Genomic DNA, 17468 nt, shown 5'->3' with positions numbered 1-17468 from the left:
AGACTCTCTGAGAGCAGTAGCAACAAAGGGGCCCAAATCCTTCCACTCAGTCGAGTGGGACTTGGAAAGAGACACGTGTGGGTGTGTGTCAAGTTTAAACAACTTCTGTTGGTCAGGGGTTAGTGAGACAGACAAAATACACATACTTTCATTCCAAAACATACACGTCACAGTCAGTTTGTCAGAGCAGTCCCTAAAAAAGATTTTTTCATACTGCTGATCCGGCCCATCAGGACAGATGTAGGATGTGCAGTGTAAATCCCTCTCCTCCATCACTTCCGTCCCTGGGGAGACTCTGTCTCTGCAGAGGGACAGCCAATGTGAAGAAAGAGGGGAGCTTCCCATTTTCCACTGATAAGCATAGCAGGGAGCTCTTGGGTTATATTTAACCATCATTAAATCGTTTTCCTCAGTGTCAGAGGATGAACATGATATGGTCAGCCCCTGAGACCCAGAGGAAATCTGGATTCCCAGTTTGCACACGGCCCAGTAAATTTACAGGACAAACTTTGGACAAAAGAAAGGAATGTGTGAATTGATGCTCACCTTGTACTGAGCAGGTTAAAGGTACCGTGAATTTTTCTTTGTCATGATGGCCTCCAGCAGAAACAGAGATGACAATCTTACCACTGAGTGGTGGTGTGGGATTTAGGATGCCTGCCTTAAGAACTGAGTGAGTTGCACCACTGTCAACCATAAAAGAAACTGGTTGATTATTGACAGACAATGTAAACAAAGGAAAACGCTTATAAGCTACAGCAGCTAAATGGGTGTATGTGTGTGTGTATGTGTGTGTGTGTATTTCACTTCCCTCAACAGTTGCTGCAGCGAAAACTGTGGTGGGTGGAGAAAAAAACTCCTCTGGAGTCCTGCCTCCCGGGTCCGCCCCTCAGTCAGCCTGCTGGTTTCTCTGTTTGTGGGTGGGCCCATGAACACGAGGGCACTCGTCCTTCCAGTGTCCGTATTGGCCACAGCGATAACATGCCCCACGCTGTTGTTGGTTGTCGCCTCTCCCTCGTCTTCCTCTGCCCCTTCCTCTGCCCCTCCCATCTCTGTTGTATTGCGGTTGATTCTGGGAGGTGAACAGGGTCAGAGCTGTTGACATCTGTTTGTCTTTCTTGGATTCAGCTTTTTTCTTGTTTTCATCCATGACATCTTGTGCATGTTTAGCTTGACGTTGAAGCTTAGCCAGTCTGGTCTCATGTCTCATCCCCACATACTGTCTCTTCACCACTTCCAACACATCTCTGTTCATCCCTTCAATGATGGTCTGACAGAGAAGGCGTTCCCATGGTCCTGGAGTGTTCCCCAGGTCTCCTGCAGGGCGCTCCAAGCCAGAGTGTCTGGTGAAAACAGTTTCACAGCGGTGCAGAAAGGCCTCCATGCGCTCATCTGGGCCCTGTATCAGATTTCTCAGGGCAGCCGGACTTCCTCGATTAGGGAACACAGTCTTTATGCCATCACAGAGTGCGGTGATGGCTTCTCTGTAGGGTCGGTTCGTGTCATGGTCCCAGTCTGGATTTTTCAGGCAGGTGTTATCAGGAGGGAGGTGGGGACGGATCTTAGCCAGATCACTAGCAGTGAGCACTTTAGCAAGAATTTTTCTCAGTTCAAGTCCAGTGGGGCGGTGTTCACGGCAGAAAGCTCTCCACTCCTCGCTAGCTTTCTCACCATCTTCAGTGGGGTCAGGAAGATTTTTAGCATGTTCCATGATTTCAGAGGGGGACCAAGGGCGATAAACCAGTATGGGGCCGGTGGGTCCTGATACTTCCACCATGGGGGCACTAAAAATCTCAGTGTCTTCATCTTCAGCAGTATTTTGTCCCAAGAACAGGTCCTTTGCAGCCTGCCCAAATCTGTAAAAAGGGGAGGTTGATGACACCTCCGGTCCGTAGATTTTCCCGGACTTGGTGTGTGAAGGGCTGGCCATCTCTGCTGATGGTCTTTCGGTTCCCCCTGTAGCTTGGCCGTGGGTGGAGTCAGCGGGACCCGATGTCTCATCTCTCCGTCGGTCCTCTGGACGACGCTGCTGAGGCTGCTGGGGCTGCTGCTGCTGTAACACCGGGGGACAGGAGTCCAGATCTGGATCCACCTTCAGCGCCTGTAATCGTTCCTGCAGTGAACGATATGGAGAGGGTTGTGAATGCCCTAAATTATTATTATATGGTGGAGGTGCACTAGGCAGGGATGCATTATCCCTCCTGTTTCCTATATCTCCAGTCATATCTAATCCCCCACCCATTTCTTTCGTATTAGCTTTCCTAACCCTACATTCACTCTCATTCTTCCACATTTCAATGCATTTATTATGCCGTTCCCACTTCTCTACGTCCGTTGCCTTGATTTTTTTTCTTCTTCTTTTTCTCATTCCAGTCCTTCTGTGCTTCCTCAGTCAACTTATCTAATTCCTTTCTACTCAAACTCCCGTTCTCTGGAAAACCATATTTCTCTGTCCAGTAAGTCATGCAGTCCGTACAGTCAGGTCCATATTTCTTTTTCATATCTCTTAAGATTGGGGAGTCCCATTTACTCTCCTTCCCCGTCACAGCTGTGTTTCCCATTATGCAGCTAGGACGTCTCCTTGCTGGATTTTTCTTCTTCGAGGAGCCCAAACTCAGGCACAAAAATTGACTAAAACGCCTATTATTCCCACCGAAGTTTTCACCTCAGTGCCGGACTAACCCTACCCTACCGCAGTAGAATAGTGATCTACCTTGCTTTCACAAGATAGTGGGACCCTACCCTATTTTACATAAGATAGTGAGAGAAGGGTGGTAAATGGGAGTCCGATATGAAAACTTCTCACCGTGTGTGATTCGGGTGCTGCTCCACACGCAGACTTCGTTCTGGATATCAGTGGTGTCTGAACGGAGTCCCTCCGCCGTCCCCTGATGGTTAAGGCTGACCCAGGGGCTGAAGTATCCTTCAGGATGATCAATCACGGGTTCTGGTCCTCCGGTCAGGCACTCAAGATATCCTGTTCGTGACGCCAAGAATTGTTGTGGAATTTTAGTTATCAAAGATCACACACTAAGTGAGAATCAAACAAAGTATTTTATTAAGAGCTGATCAACAATGAGAGTCACACAGTCAAAGGTTTGGCTGCGTGAGTCTGCCAGGTACATGTGAGCTTTGGTTAATATAGAGCCAGAACATGAGCTGATAACATCGAGGTCGGAGGTCATTGTAGTAAATTCTTCTACATAGCTGATAACATTGTAGGGAAATGTAAGGAGTGAAAGGGGGAAAGGGGAAGGGAGAAGCTCACTAAATTCTTATCTAATGTTAAGGAGTAAAAGGGGGAAGGAGAAGCTCACTACATTCTTATCTAAGTACACAGACATACAAAGTTTAGGCTACAAACTATAAGGGTATATGTATAATTTTTCCATTACAACTCGTAAGAGGGGGTATAGTGCATTTCCTTTCAATAAGGCCGCAGAGTGACCTAATCGCACTGCTGGAGAAACTGTAACTTTTTTGACGAATAGAGAAGCTCCTAAAATGTTCAGATGGAAAGTGGAGTCCCTGGCTGCCATGAGGCAGAAATGGTCGCTAGCTCGGGTCAATTTTATTCTCAAATCCACCGAGTTCACTAGCAGTCTTTCGCAAAAAAAAAATATCGCCGTGAAGAGGATGGAGCAGCTGTAGTTCTCGTGAGTTTGCGGTAAAGGTCGCTCTCTGGTTTAACCCCCTGTTAGGGCCGTTATTGGGCACTATAGAGTCTACAGCTCCAGCGGTATCTTTGATGAAAAGACCCGCTGTAAACTGACTCTTCAGCGTGTCGTCAGAGAAGTTTAGCAGAGTTTCAATCATGGCTCTGTAAGGATGGGTGGCGCTGCTCTGCGAAATCAATCTATCCCCCAGAATGACATCGCACTGGCTGAAGATGGTATTTAGAGGATAATTAATGAGGCCCACCGCGGCATCATTTGCCAGGCTAGTGTGATCGGCGTTGGTGATCTTGACGCAGAGAAGCAACAAAGTGTTGTTCAGATCCAGATATTTATCTCCATCCCCCGGAATAAAAAATTCAATCGGACCTCCGTCGGTAATGGCTGAAAGAGGCGTAATTTCTGTATAAATCTTATCTTCAATAGAGAGCTGCGTCATCGGTGCGGAGAACAGGTCGAGCTCGGCGAGACTGCACTCAGCCGATTTCTGGTGTAGAAGGGCCATGATGGTGGTTGAAAAATAAAAATAAGATAAACTTAAAATATTTCGGTGCTGCGGGAGGACTTCCACCCCTTACGACCGCCTCCTCCGACTGATTTTCTCTTTGCACGCGTCCTTTGTTTTTTAGAGCGTGCGGTGGAAATGCGCTCCCCCGGCGGTCGCCTCTTTGGTCTGCAGGATAAGACCATGATGCCCCCGGACCCCTCCTGATCCCTGGGCTCCATCATCTTCCCTACGGTCCGGCTAACAACGTCTGTGGCTATATTCTTTGCAGCTGATTTAAGATGAGGTTTAGCGATGGCGAAACCTTTCTTCAGCAGCGGCCTGACAAAACGAAACAGTTTTGAAAATCTAGAACCAATTCCTCTCCCGTACATTACAGGGGCGCCTGAAAAAGAAGGAAGAGCACCCCCTTCTTGGCTATCATAATAACTGATAAAGCGGCGCGGGTCCTGTCTCAGACATAAGAGAGACATGTCTAAAGTAACAGAGTTTATACAGAGCGCTGAGGCGTGACCGGTTTGAAATGTAATTTGATGATCGTCTTCCCGTACATAAAATCTACAGGTCTGTCATGATCCGTTTTAATCTCGATGCGTATACTCTTGATGTAACTCTTTGACAGGGGAACGTAATGCACCTTGTTGTATCTGATGTTCACCACATCTCCGTAATCTCCTTCAACTGTCACCACGTCAAGGAGTGGAGCGTAAGTGTCCCCGATATTCTAAACTGAATAAGATCCGTGTAGACAAAGAGGTTATATATCCCCGTTCTGAGGTCGCTGGGGTAAGGGGCTGCCCGGTTAGAGAGAGTCCACCATTCGTTCGCTTTTAAACCTAGCATATATGCCAGGGGCGGGTAGGGTCGGATTCTGTACTGACCATTCCCTCTGAAATCTATGCGTTTGCTCACTTCGTTATAAGATGCGTCTGCTGAGGGGTTGTGCTTTCTGAGCGCTGGCACTAATTGATCCAGGAGGTCTTTCTGACGAGCGTAATATCCGCCTCTGCTGAATTTTACACTAACCAGTACTTGATGATGCTTTCGTGAAGCTTTGTTCGACCTTCCTTCCTCGCCCATCTTCATTAACTCGATGAAAGCGGCATCCGGCGGTAGATTATACCACGTTCGGGGGTAAACAATTTCGCACAGACCCACCATCCATTCTCCGCTCAGCTCAATGGCTTTAGTCAGATCCACGGTGTAGCATGAGATGGTGTTGTCTTTAAACAAAGCCGCGCTGGCGTTGGAGGGAAGGGTCACGTAAAACACTCGATAGATTCATAACGCAGGTGTGCCTGGAATTAAGGATCCACCCTCTGTACACCTCGCTTTTCAGGCGTTTAAGAGATCCGACCTCTTGACCCAGCAGCAGAATTTAAGTGGCCAGCCTTTCCAGCGCAATTAAACCTGCTTTTAACCCCCGACGGCACATTGCTTCAGAATTTCCTCCACGTGGTAAGGTCTGTCTTTAAACATTTTTACTTTTTGCAGCTCGGCTTCATAAAATGAACCTGCTATGGGCTCGCCGTCGAAATCCTTAAGTCTGTATACGGGCGGAACGCGCGGAATACACTCGGAGACTGTAAACACCTCATCGGTAAAACTCTGCTCATACTTTTTATCAAATACTCCTCTAAGCTTGGATATTCTAACAAGATCTCCCTTCTTAAACTTCAGCGCTTTTGGACACCGTAAAGATTCTGAAACAGTTGAGAGCTGTTCTCCGAGGTGACCTGCATGGGGGTCATTTTAATACTCCGGTGATAGCTGTGGTTATAGCTCTTCACCAAATCCTGTAAGACGTCAACGTATCGCTGCGTGTTTTTGGCCGTAAAATATCTCCACATTCTAGTTTTTAACGTTCGGTTATATCTCTCCACCACCGATGCTTTGAGGTCGCTCGCGGTGGCAAAATGCACGATCCCATGTTTCTTCATCAGACCTCCAAAGCTTTTATTGAAAAACTCTTTACCAGAATCTGTTTTCTAACTTTTTAGGTATCTGACTGTCTCTGAAGACTGATTCAAAAGCCCTCACCACCTCGCCGGCAGTTTTTTTCTTCAAGGCACGAACGTAAGCCCTTTTTGAAAATACGTCTATGACCGTTAATATATAATTAAAACCGTCGTTATGTTCGGCTAAGGCCCGCATATCGCATAGACCGGCCTGAAACTGACATTGGATTCTGGCCGGTTTATGGAGAGTGTAAGCATCCTGCTCCACTAGGAAATCTCTGACTTTATCAACTTTAACTTTCTCCCCCGTTTCATCTTGTACCCCCCTCTGGAGTTTATCCACTCCGCCCAGACTACCTGGATGGGTCGGGTTGTAATAGACTCTTTTCATGACCTTATTCTCAGTCATCCTGCCTTCCGCAAGCGCTAAGGTTTTACTGGGAAAAAGAGAAACGAGAACGCTTCTTTATTCTGTTTTCTTTTTATTTTTTTCACTTAACAGCATATATATATATAAAAAAAAAGCATACATGCTTATTCAAGTAAAATATGAATAGACATTACTTTAAAGGAAATATCAACCCTCTCAGACAAACTTGTAGCGCTTATACACACATGGCGGTGTACAAACAACACCCTTTTTTTTATCTATTCTTTTTATTTCCAGTCAACATCAAAAAGAAAAAAGCACGCGTTTTATTCAAGGAAAAGAAAAACTAAGCTCGGATAATCGTTAAAGCATGGTCTAAATTTTATCCTAAACCCTTAAAGATTAATTACCTCTCCAATACTCATTCACTATTAAAAGTTGCTCTATTTTAGCTACACCCTGCTCAACCAGTCAATCTAACATCTCATACATATCCTCAATTCTCCTCACTGATTTGAGTTCATGTAAAATAGTCTCTGCCATGGTCTTGACTCTGCCGTCTTCAGATTGGATGTTGCATAGAATTAACAGACGTTGAATGGCTGGAATGAATCGAGGGGTGCAGAGACCTCTCATGAGACCGTGAAAGTTGTCGCTGTAGTAGTCATCATCAAGCACGTCCAGACACTGGTGCTCTTTCTGGCTGGGGTGGTTAATGTCGCATCCTTAACAGTTGTCCTCCCAGAACTTACGGAGGACGCTGGTGAGTAGATGGAGAACCGCCGTCTTTCCAGTGTTGATGAACGTAGATGACACCCAGCCGTCCGGCTCGTCCTACTCCAGGCTCTCTACGTCTCCCACGGATGAGGAAGGAGAAGCAGGCTACGATACAGCAGAACTGCACCATATAGGATCCTGAGGCCCTGTAGAGGATGAATGCAGGGAACCCTCATCCACGACCAGCTCCAATGTCACGGGCGGCGCTGGCTCGGGATCCTGAGCGTACCCCTCGACCCTGATTCCTGACAACAGCGAGGGTGAGCACTCGATGTCCTGAGAGTACCCCAGACCCCCGGCTCCAGACAGCAGCGAGGGTGTGCAGTCGAAGTCCTGAGACAGGTCTGGCGAGCCCGGGCTGTGAGCTCCGTGCTGGGGTGAAAACTCACCAGACTCGCTCGAGTCGGACGGAGCAGGGATCCGATCGAAGAACTCGGTCAGACATCTCTGGCCGCGGGGTCGGGATGTAGCATGCATCTTTCTCTCTTGCGTCGTGGGTCCTTCCAGAATCTAGGTTAAAAGAAAAATGTCCTGCTGCAGCTTCTTTTATCTTGCTAGGTGACTTTCTCACTCCCCCCGGTAGAACCCGAGCCAATAAGAACATGTCGCGTGGTAGGTGGGGTTAGAGGAACAGCCAATGGAGGAAGGCGGAGGCGTAGTCCTCAAAAATCTCAGGCGGAGTTGGAAAAACAGCCAATGGAGGAAGGAGGAGAAGGCGTGGTCTACAAAAATAAGTTTTTTTTCACCGATATGGCGTCTTTCCAGTTGCGACAGTCGCGGAAGAGGGTACAAATCTTGTCGCTATTTTCTTCCATTTTTTCAGCCCAGGCAGCGTGAGGCAGTGCCAACACCGTCTGGAAGACGCCGCATTCTGAATTAAAGGACTCCAAAATAAAGTGCTCTTGATCCCACGGGTCACTGAGACTCCGGAGGCTGGCTCGGAAAAACCAGTGGCCCGAGGTGGTGGTTTTCGACTGCCATACGGCGCTAAAACGAGGCTTTCCTCCGCCGTCCCTCTCTGAATTGCTGGGGGAAAACCCTGGTCTAGACCGCTTAGGAGGAGAGGCCGCTGTATGCTCATATTCACCCGAGGAGCCTAGCTCAACCTCTCCACGCCACCGCGGGACCACTATCTTCAGCACTCCCCAGTCGCTGGAGGTCAGAGATGCTACATTCGGTAAAGTTCTGAAAGTTTCACTCCCATCCACCTGGTACATACAGAGTTCTCCCGTCTCATACTTGAACATGTAGCCCCATCGGCCGCTCACTCTGTAGGGAACTAGAGACCATTCGTTGTGCAGAGACATGGACTAAGGCATCTGGACCCTCTGGTAATACACAACTCTCTTCACCGGAGCTCCGGGTATCGAGCGCGTCGATTCATAGATGGTTACAGCAGTCTCACTGATCACCGGAGGAGGAGTACTCTCTGCCCTGATGCACTTCAGTAACTCACGCTACTCGAGTCAGGAACCGCTTTGCCTCCGCTGACAGTGGCCTTGCCGGACCGTCCCACCATTACGCGACCCTCACCTCATTGGCTCTAAAACCCCGGAAGAGGCGGGAATCCAGGCACTGACGCGGCTTCCGGATTGACGAAATTTCGGGCTCTTGACGACGTTTTCGGCTGATGACGACATTTCCGGTCTCTAGCAGGGAGGAGGGACTTCCGGTTAAGGAGGGACTTCCGGTGATGACGTGGCAGCTTCTGATTGGACGATACAACCTGTCAAATCACTTTGATGAATGACCGTCACGCCCCCTGTCATAAATCATGTCAGAACTAGGGTCATAAATCACTTTTGGCATAAGGTGGTGCATATCACTCTCTCCTGTTCAAAATGTGATACGATTCAATAATGATCTGACAACAATCTGACTTTAAACAATGCAACTTGGTTTTATACAATTCATTTTGCGATTCAAAACAATTCAACACAATACAAAGAATTTACAAGCCCACATCTGTTATAAACAAATAACATCACAATTATTTTGCCCTCTCTTTGCCCGTGAAGGATGTATTTGATACTTGTTTTTTATAAAGCAAACCAATAAATTCATCTTAAAAAGAAGTTTCAATTTCAGGGTACAGAGAGAGGATATTTTTTATTCTTAATAAATATTAAATCATAAACAATTTTTTTTTTTACATTTGTTTTTAGTCTTTTCTACTTTAAACAAGAAGCAGGGCTTGGGCAGGCTTAAAGAGATGTGTGGTTTTCTTGCAAGTCCACAGTGTCAGCTGGAAACTGAGGTCAGTTCATTACCTGTCATTAAGCATTTAATTTCAGTTTAATTCAGCTTTATTTGTAGGTGCAAATTCACAGCAAAGTAATCAAAAGGCAGAAATAAGAAAATAAATACTGATTACATTGTTCAAATGCGTGTGTCGCTATTGTCCTGATCTATCTCTGAAGGGTTTAAATGTGGTCAGCTCCATGTTTTTACACTACGTTTACATTAATATGTGTAAGCCTGTTTTTTCTGATATTTTTATGTCTGTGATTTTGAATTAATATTTTATTCTGTGCTCAGCTTGTGGGACTGCAAGTAGTCAGATCAGCTGTGCTTCTCTGGTATCAGGTTCGTGGTCTAATCCCTTCCATCTTAGAGATCTTAATCTGTTGGGAAATGAGTTACAGGATTCAAATGCACAAATGTGTGTTTTTGGGAAGAATCTGTACTTTCAACTGGAGACTCTGAGGTGGGTAAAATTTCACAAAGCCAAGCACTTATGCTGCCATGAACAAAATTCACTGTAAATTATCACAACACCTACTTGTCGTATATATATATATATATATATATATATTTATTTATTTATAATGGGGGTGAGCGTGGAGCTGGAGTATATATGGCCCAAGGGTCTGATTAGCTGCAGGTGTAGGTGATTAGAATTCCGGGGATTGACTGCGGTGATGTGTTTCAGGTGTGTCCGTGGCAGGGCCTGGTACAACAGTACCCCCTCCCCCCCCCAGGAGGCCTTCCAGGGTGACTACGGGACCGAAGACGAGGCTACCGACAGGGACGGGGTCCAGGCTGACTGGGATGTTGGAGGTGGAAGTCTCTGAGCTTAAAGGGATCCAGGACATTGCTACGGGGAACCCAGGACCGTTCCTAAGGTCCATAACCCTCCCAGTCAACCACATACTCCAAACAGCCCCATCGCCGCCTAGAATCCAGAATCTCGTGGATGGCAAACATGGGCCCGTCTTCTGTATCCAGCGGAGGAGGAGGCGGCTGAAGGGGACCAGTCACAGCACCAGACCCTGAGGAAGAGGGAGAACCCACAGGTGAATGAAAGGGTTTCAGTAGAGACACATGAAAGACAGGATGTATTCTCTAGGATGCTGGTAATTCCAGACGGTAGGTGACGGGGTAGATCTCTGTGATGACCTTGAAAGGACCAATAAACTGGGGACTTAGCTTTCGGCAGGTGTGGCAGGATCGAATATCCTGAGTTGACAACCAGACCAGATCGCCCACTGCATACTGACGCTCCTGGGTACGGCATCAGTTGGCTTGACTGGTGAAACGTCTGATGGCTAGTTGCAGGTGTTGATGCGCCTGGCTTCAGACTCGCTCACTGCAGCGGAACCAATCATCCACTGCCAGCATGTTGGCACTTTCCCCATTTCACAGGAACAGTGGTGGTTGGTATCCCAAGATGCATTCGAAGGGAGTGAGTCCGGTCGAAGTCTGACGGAGGGAGTTTTGAGCATACTCTGCCCACGGCAGGAACTTACTCCACGAGGATAGATTATCATGGCAGTAGCTCCTCAGAAAACGACTCACCTCTTGCACCTTCCTTTCTGTCTGCCCGTTGGTCTGGGGGTGATAACCGGATGACAGTCTGACTTTGGAAAAGTAATCCACAACCACCAATATACAAGTGTTACCTTTAGACAAGGGAAGATCAGTCAGGTAATCCACACCCAGGTGGGACCAAGGTCGTTGTGGAGTCGGAAGAGATCAAAGTTTTCCCTCCGGGAGATGACGGGGTCTCTTTGTCTGGGCACAGGTGGTGCACCCAGCCACAAAACGACAGATCTCAGAAGACATCTCAGGCCATCAATAACGAGGTTGGAGTAACGCCAGCGTGGCCTGAGTACCAGGATGCCCTGTGCCAGGAGTGGAATGAGCTGATTCGATGAGTGACATCCGGAAGTCAGGAGGAACGATATACGACCTGTCGGAGTCTCGAGGGGTGCCGGCTGCTCTTCCAGGGCCTCTTGGATGCACTCCTCTATGGTCCACTGGATGGCCCCGATGATAGCCCAAGGAGGCAGTATGATCTCGGGGGCTTCAGAGGTTTCCTCCTTTTCATGCAGCCTGGATAGGGCATCTGCCCTGTGGTTTTTGGAACCTGGAATGTATAGAATAGAATAGAATAGAAATACTTTATTAATCCCTTCAGAGAGCCCTCAGGGAAATTTGGTTACCAGTTGCAACACAACATCAACAGTATAGCAGGACAAGCACAAGACACAATATATACAAGTACAAAGCAAATAGAGGCAAATAGAATGCAATAACTATAACAACAATACCAAAAAGATAAGTTAAATAAAAAAATATAAACAAGCATTGCACACAGTAGAGGTGGTACAGATACCCAGTTCAATTAATTAATAAAGAACTTATTGTGCATGTGTTCTATCAGGCGGACTGCACACCTCCCTCTCCCCCCTCCTTCTCCCCTTCCTGCCTAATGCAGAGTTGTACAGTTTGATGGCTCAGGGGACAAAGGAGTCTCTGAGCCGGTTGGTCCTACTCTTGGGGAGGAGCAGCCTGTTACTGGTCAGGCTTCTCTGTGCACTGATGACAGTGTGCAGAGGGTGACTGGCATCATTCACAATAGCCAGTAGTTTTTTTAGTGTTCTCCTCTCTGCCACTGTCACCAGGGAGTCCAGCTTCATGCCAACCACAGAGCCCGCCCGCCTGATGAGTTTTTCCAGCCTGTTAGCACACCTTTTTGTCATGTTACCCCCCCAGCAGACAACAGCATAAAAAAGCGTACTAGCTACCACAGACTGATAGAACATCAGTATGAGATATTAAAGTCAAATCTGGTAAAAAAGAGCGCCCGCCTGGCTTGACGTGGATGCAGGTGGCAGGCTTCCTGGAGGTAGGTGAGATTTTTGTCGTCAGTCAGGACTTCAAAAGGATGTTTAGACCCCTCCAGCCAATGTTGCCATTCTTCTAATGTCAGCTTGATGGCCAGAAGTTCTCGGTTGCCCACGTCATAGTTCTGTTCAGCAGGGGTTAGTTTTTTCGAGAAGAACGCACATGGATCAAGGTGATGAGAATGTCTGGATCGTTGTGACAACACCGCTCCTACTCCTGTGGTGAAAGCATCCACTTCAACACAGAAAGGGAGTTCTGGGTCAGGGTGTTGTAGTACGGGTGCAGATATGAAAGTCTTTTGTAGTTGTGTGAAGGCGTTATCTGCTTCTGGAGTCCAGGTAAGGGAGCGAGGTTGATGTTTGAGCATGGCTGTAAGTGGTGCAGCTACCATGCTGTAGTTGCGAATGAACCTGTGGTAAAAGTTAGAAAACCCCAGAAACCGCTGTAGGGCTTTTACCGAGGTAGGTTTAGGCCAGTCCAGGATTGTACAAACCTTCTTCTGAGCCATCTGTACACCAGCAGGTCCCACTATGTAGCCCAGAAATTCGACCTCAGGCTGATAAAAATGGGCACTTTTCTGCATTCAGAAACAAGTTGTAGGTTTGGAGGCGCTCCAGCACCTGTTTCACCTGGCTGATGTGAGTCTGTAGATCTGGGGAGAAGATAAGGATGTCATCTATGTACACGATCAGAAACTGGTTAATCATGTCCTGAAAGATCTCGTTCATGAAACCCTGGAAGACTGATGAAGCGTTAGCTAGACCATTTGGCATGACGAGATACTCGTAGTGTCCCGTGGGGGTGATGAAGGCTGCTTTCCACTCGTCTCCTTGATGAATTCGGATGAGGTTATATGCACTTTGTAGATCCAGTTTAGTAAATACCTTAGCCCACCCAAAGCGTCTCCAGTGCTGACGGTACAAGTGGAAGGGGATATTTAAATTTGGTCGTGATTTGGATCAGGGCGCGGTAATCGATGCATGGCCGTAGTCCACCATCCTTTGTCCCTACAAAGAAGAAGCTGGAGGCTGCTGGAGACATGAAAGGGCGGATGTAACTCTGAGCCTGGGCTTCAGCTATATAATCCTCCATGGCTTTGGTTTCCAGGACAGGAAGGGGATAGATCTGTCCTGCAGGAAGTTTGCCCCCCGAAATCAGATCAATGGAACAGTTCCAGGGACGATGTGGGGGAAGCTGGGCTGCTCACCGAGGGCAAAACACATCCTGGAAGTGGGTATACTCAGGAGGGATGTTATGGACCGGGCTAATGTCTGGGCTTTCTATAGAGGTGGACGCTAGTGTAATCTGGTTTACCTGTTGTAATCGTGGAAGCTGGGGAAAACATGTAGGATAACAGGTGGGACCCCAGCGAAGTATTTTCCCGGTAGCCCAAGAGAGGATGGGAGCATGTTGCCGGAACCACGGTAGACCCAGGATGATATCAGCTTTGGATTGTTCTAACACCAAAAGGGAGATCTGATCCTGCTGTAAACAACCCACATGGCGGAGTTTGAAGCTGAATGGTGCGCTGAGTGAGATTCTTGCCTGTGATGGATTGGATGCTGCGGGGTGTTGGACAGCGATGGCACTGGAGCTGTAGACGGTTTCTTAAGGAGCCGGATATGAAGTTTCCTGTGGAGCCAGAATCTAGGAGAGCCATGACCGTCAGGGAACCAGCAGGTAATGACAAATTAACAGGTATTATGAGGGGATCAGAAGGAAGAGAAGCTACAGTGGCCAGACTCACCTGAGGACATGGAGGACGAGTGGGGCACCTCTCAATTAGGTGCCCAGCCTGGCCACAGTATAGACAGAGTCTATTCTCGCGACATCATTTTTGCTCGGTGCATGTAAGGCAGACAGTATCCACCTGTATGGGTTCTGGTGCATTCACGGCAGGAGCTATGGTGGCGGGTGTGAGGTCCTGAAGACAGCTTTCTCTCTTGTGAGCTACCTGAATGGCGAACTGAATGAATTTTTCCAAGCCGTGGCTGTCGTTGTGGGTTGAGAGTTGGAGTCGAAGGGACGGCTCCAGACTCATCCTGAAGCGAGTAAGTAGTGCTGCTTTGTTCCATCCACTTGCCGCAGCCAAGTCAGGACGTGCTCTGTGGTGGGACGGTTGCCCTGGCAAAAGGCGAGACAACAGCTCCTGGATGGTGGTATCACCGAAGGGAATCCCGAACACTTTCTGAAAGTGACATGTAAACTGCGTGAAGGATTGCGTCACTACGTCGTTTTGCTGCCAGATTGCATCTGTCCACTGGAGAGCTGATCCTGAAAGCAAGGAGATGATGTATGCAATTTTAGATCGTTTGGTGGAGTACCTGCTGGGGTTAATTTCTAGGTGGATGGAGCACTAGAGTAGGAATCCGCTGCATTGCTGTGGCTCGCCAAAAAACCGGTTGGTGGAGGAATCCATCCGCTGTATTCGGTCTTGGTCGGACCTTCTGTTATGAAGGACCTCTCACAGACAGATCAAGATTAACAAGGTTAATTCACAAACGGAATCTTGACAAAGGAGCTTACGACACCAAAGTTCAAGGATAAGACAGGTAAGTCGGGACCGAGAAGGGGAAGACAGGAAAGTCCAATTGAGTAGTAACAAGGTCCGACGAGGAATGAGAGTGGAGCTGAAATATATATGGTCCAAAGGTCTGATTAGCTGCAGGTGTGGGTTATTAAAGCAATAAGCCCCGAGAAGCCGTGGGTTACAGGGATTTTACAACAGCGGAGGGGTGTGCTAAGGCCCGACGCGAAGCCTTACCCTTCATATTGCTTGTAAAATATAAATTTAATTAAAGAAACACACACATACACACATACATTATGTGTATGTGTATGTGTATGTGTGTGTAAAAACAATTTCCAACGGAACAGGTAAGTTGCGCTCAGAGCTATTGGTTGCTAGGCAACGCTACGCCCGTTGACACTGGCGCAGGAATATTTTGTGATGAGGTCTTACCGGGTCTATGTGTGGGTTACACTCAATATATCACGGCATGGAACGCTGCTCAGCCAATCACAATTAAGGATGAGAAACACCCGTTTTATAATAAAATTCTGGGGATTGACTGCAATGTGTCAGGTGTGTCCGTGGCAGGGCTTGGTGCAACACCAGCACTGCTGAATACAATACATTAAGAGAAAAAAAGAAAAAAATATGTAGGGAATAAAGAAGAGAAAAGAATATGGAAAAATAAATTAATAAAAATAATGAAAATATGTGCAATATTATTTATTTTTTTTATGTCATAATTTGTGTGTTTTAGCCTTAGTTTTATGTTCCTGTGAGTTTGTTGTTGTTGTGAGTCTGTTCTGTTTCCTGTTCGTTAGTACACCTGGTTTAAGACTTATATTTATGTATTTTGTGTTTGGAAACCAATTGTTTGGCCAAAACATGATATAATATTTGGCATTAGGAGTAATATTTGTGTTCTATGTCATTTCTGGAAAATAGCGTTGGTTTAATCAGGCTCAGTGTTACAGCCAGTCATGCCACTCACAGCCAGTCATGCCACTCCTCCACCTGCAGTCCCCTGATCCTCCACACCTGGTCCTGATCTGCTCATCTTCATCAAGCCAACCTGTCACACCTGTCTCCCATTGACTCATCAGTCCTCATATACACCAGCACCACAGTCACTCCCTGTCAGACTTTAACCTACGCTCCTACAGGATTCATCCCATTTCCTTCACTGGCCATTTTCTGCAAAGTCTGTAAGAACAGTTCCTTTCATTCTTGGTTCTTAATAAAGTCTGTTAACCTGTCATGTGTCTCCGTGGGGTCCATGCGTAACAGAAGGCCCGACCTTGGTCTGCTAACCCTCTGGGTTGTCCTCCAGAGATCCGGCCCCAAACTGCTCGTCTTCCCATGGTCCGGTCCCAGTCAGTCCATCCTCCCCAGTCCCGGCCCTGGTCTGCTCACCCACCAGGCCGTCCTCCAGAGATCCGGTCCAGGTTTTCCCATCCTCCAGGATGCTCACCTGAACTCACTTTGCAGTTGTCTCCCCAATGTGGTTGTCTCTGCCTTCTGGCAGTCCTTCCGGGCCGTCTGGAATCAGGCCCTTGGAGGAGGGGGGGGGTACTGTTATAGCCAGCCATGCCACTCACAGCCAGTCATGCCACTCCTCCACCTGCAGTTGGCTTTCTCCTTTTTCATCTCTTAATAAAGTCTGTTAACCTGTCATGTGTCTCCGTGGGGTCCATGCTTAACACTGAAAACAGTGAAAGTGTCTATTTAAGCAGCACAGAAACCAGCACTCTCAATCACGCTACGTGTTTTCATTTCTGTCACACAGTTTCTGTACAGCCAGTTTAATAGGCACTGTATGACTTTGAGGCTCGGGAAGAAGATGAAGTCTCATTAAGAATGACATCATCATCAACTCTAAGACCATCAGTTATGGTTGGATGACCGAGACTGCCATCAAAATATGTTGAACGTAAGTAGCGTCACACCGTCTGAACCAGAGTTGTGAAGCTCAACTTAAAAAAGACAAAGATATCCATCCACCATTAAAGCATCATGGTAGCTTGTGATTAGTGGACAAATACGATCCATGAACTCAGCTGTTTCAACAGAACAGGCTGCAGTTCTCCAGAGGGTCCATCAGTTACAGAGCTGAACACAAACCAGCTGAAAAATTCTGACAAGCTGGCTTCTTTGAATTAACTCTTTATATTCCAGCACAAACTGGGAAAATTCAAGGTGATTATTTAATAATAAAACATTTATTTAGTTAGAATTAATCATGTACATAAGAATATCATGAATGAATATATTTAACAAATAGCTTTTATAATACATTAGACCATGACCTTATGACCAAAGAGCCCCGATAGTTCACCTCTAGAGCTGAGTAAATATGTAGAGATCATTTACCTGTTCTAAAGGTGGCACACACACTCACACACCCCCAACAAAGACGACAATTTAATACCAGAGTTTCTAAGAGGAAAGTTGTTCTGACTCAGATCTGATGAAGAGAGTTCTGGGGAACTGGTTTGTCTTCTCCCATCAGGTGTCTCTGGTGTCAAACTGGATTCAAACACAG

The 17468-nt window shown here is 47.1% G+C and overlaps 2 protein-coding genes across 46 annotated transcripts in view; one reads left to right on the top strand and one right to left on the bottom strand.

Moving 5' to 3' along the window:
• LOC121628724 (NACHT, LRR and PYD domains-containing protein 12-like) overlaps positions 1-17468 on the top strand; it is a 2607341-nt gene that overhangs the window by 752447 nt on the left and 1837426 nt on the right. The window contains exon 8 of the transcript XR_006008221.1: positions 7074-7080. The gene's annotated coding sequence lies outside the window, so the exon portion shown is untranslated. The remainder of the gene's footprint in view (positions 1-7073; positions 7081-17468) is intronic.
• LOC121628726 (NACHT, LRR and PYD domains-containing protein 14-like) overlaps positions 1-17468 on the bottom strand; it is an 829387-nt gene that overhangs the window by 341148 nt on the left and 470771 nt on the right. The gene's annotated exons all lie outside the window — the stretch shown is intronic.

Source organism: Melanotaenia boesemani, chromosome 18 (genome assembly GCF_017639745.1).
Source record: "Melanotaenia boesemani isolate fMelBoe1 chromosome 18, fMelBoe1.pri, whole genome shotgun sequence".
Taxonomy (NCBI): domain Eukaryota; kingdom Metazoa; phylum Chordata; class Actinopteri; order Atheriniformes; family Melanotaeniidae; genus Melanotaenia; species Melanotaenia boesemani.
The sequence above is the reverse complement of the archived record's forward strand: the minus strand, read 5'-3'. Positions and strand labels throughout refer to the sequence as shown.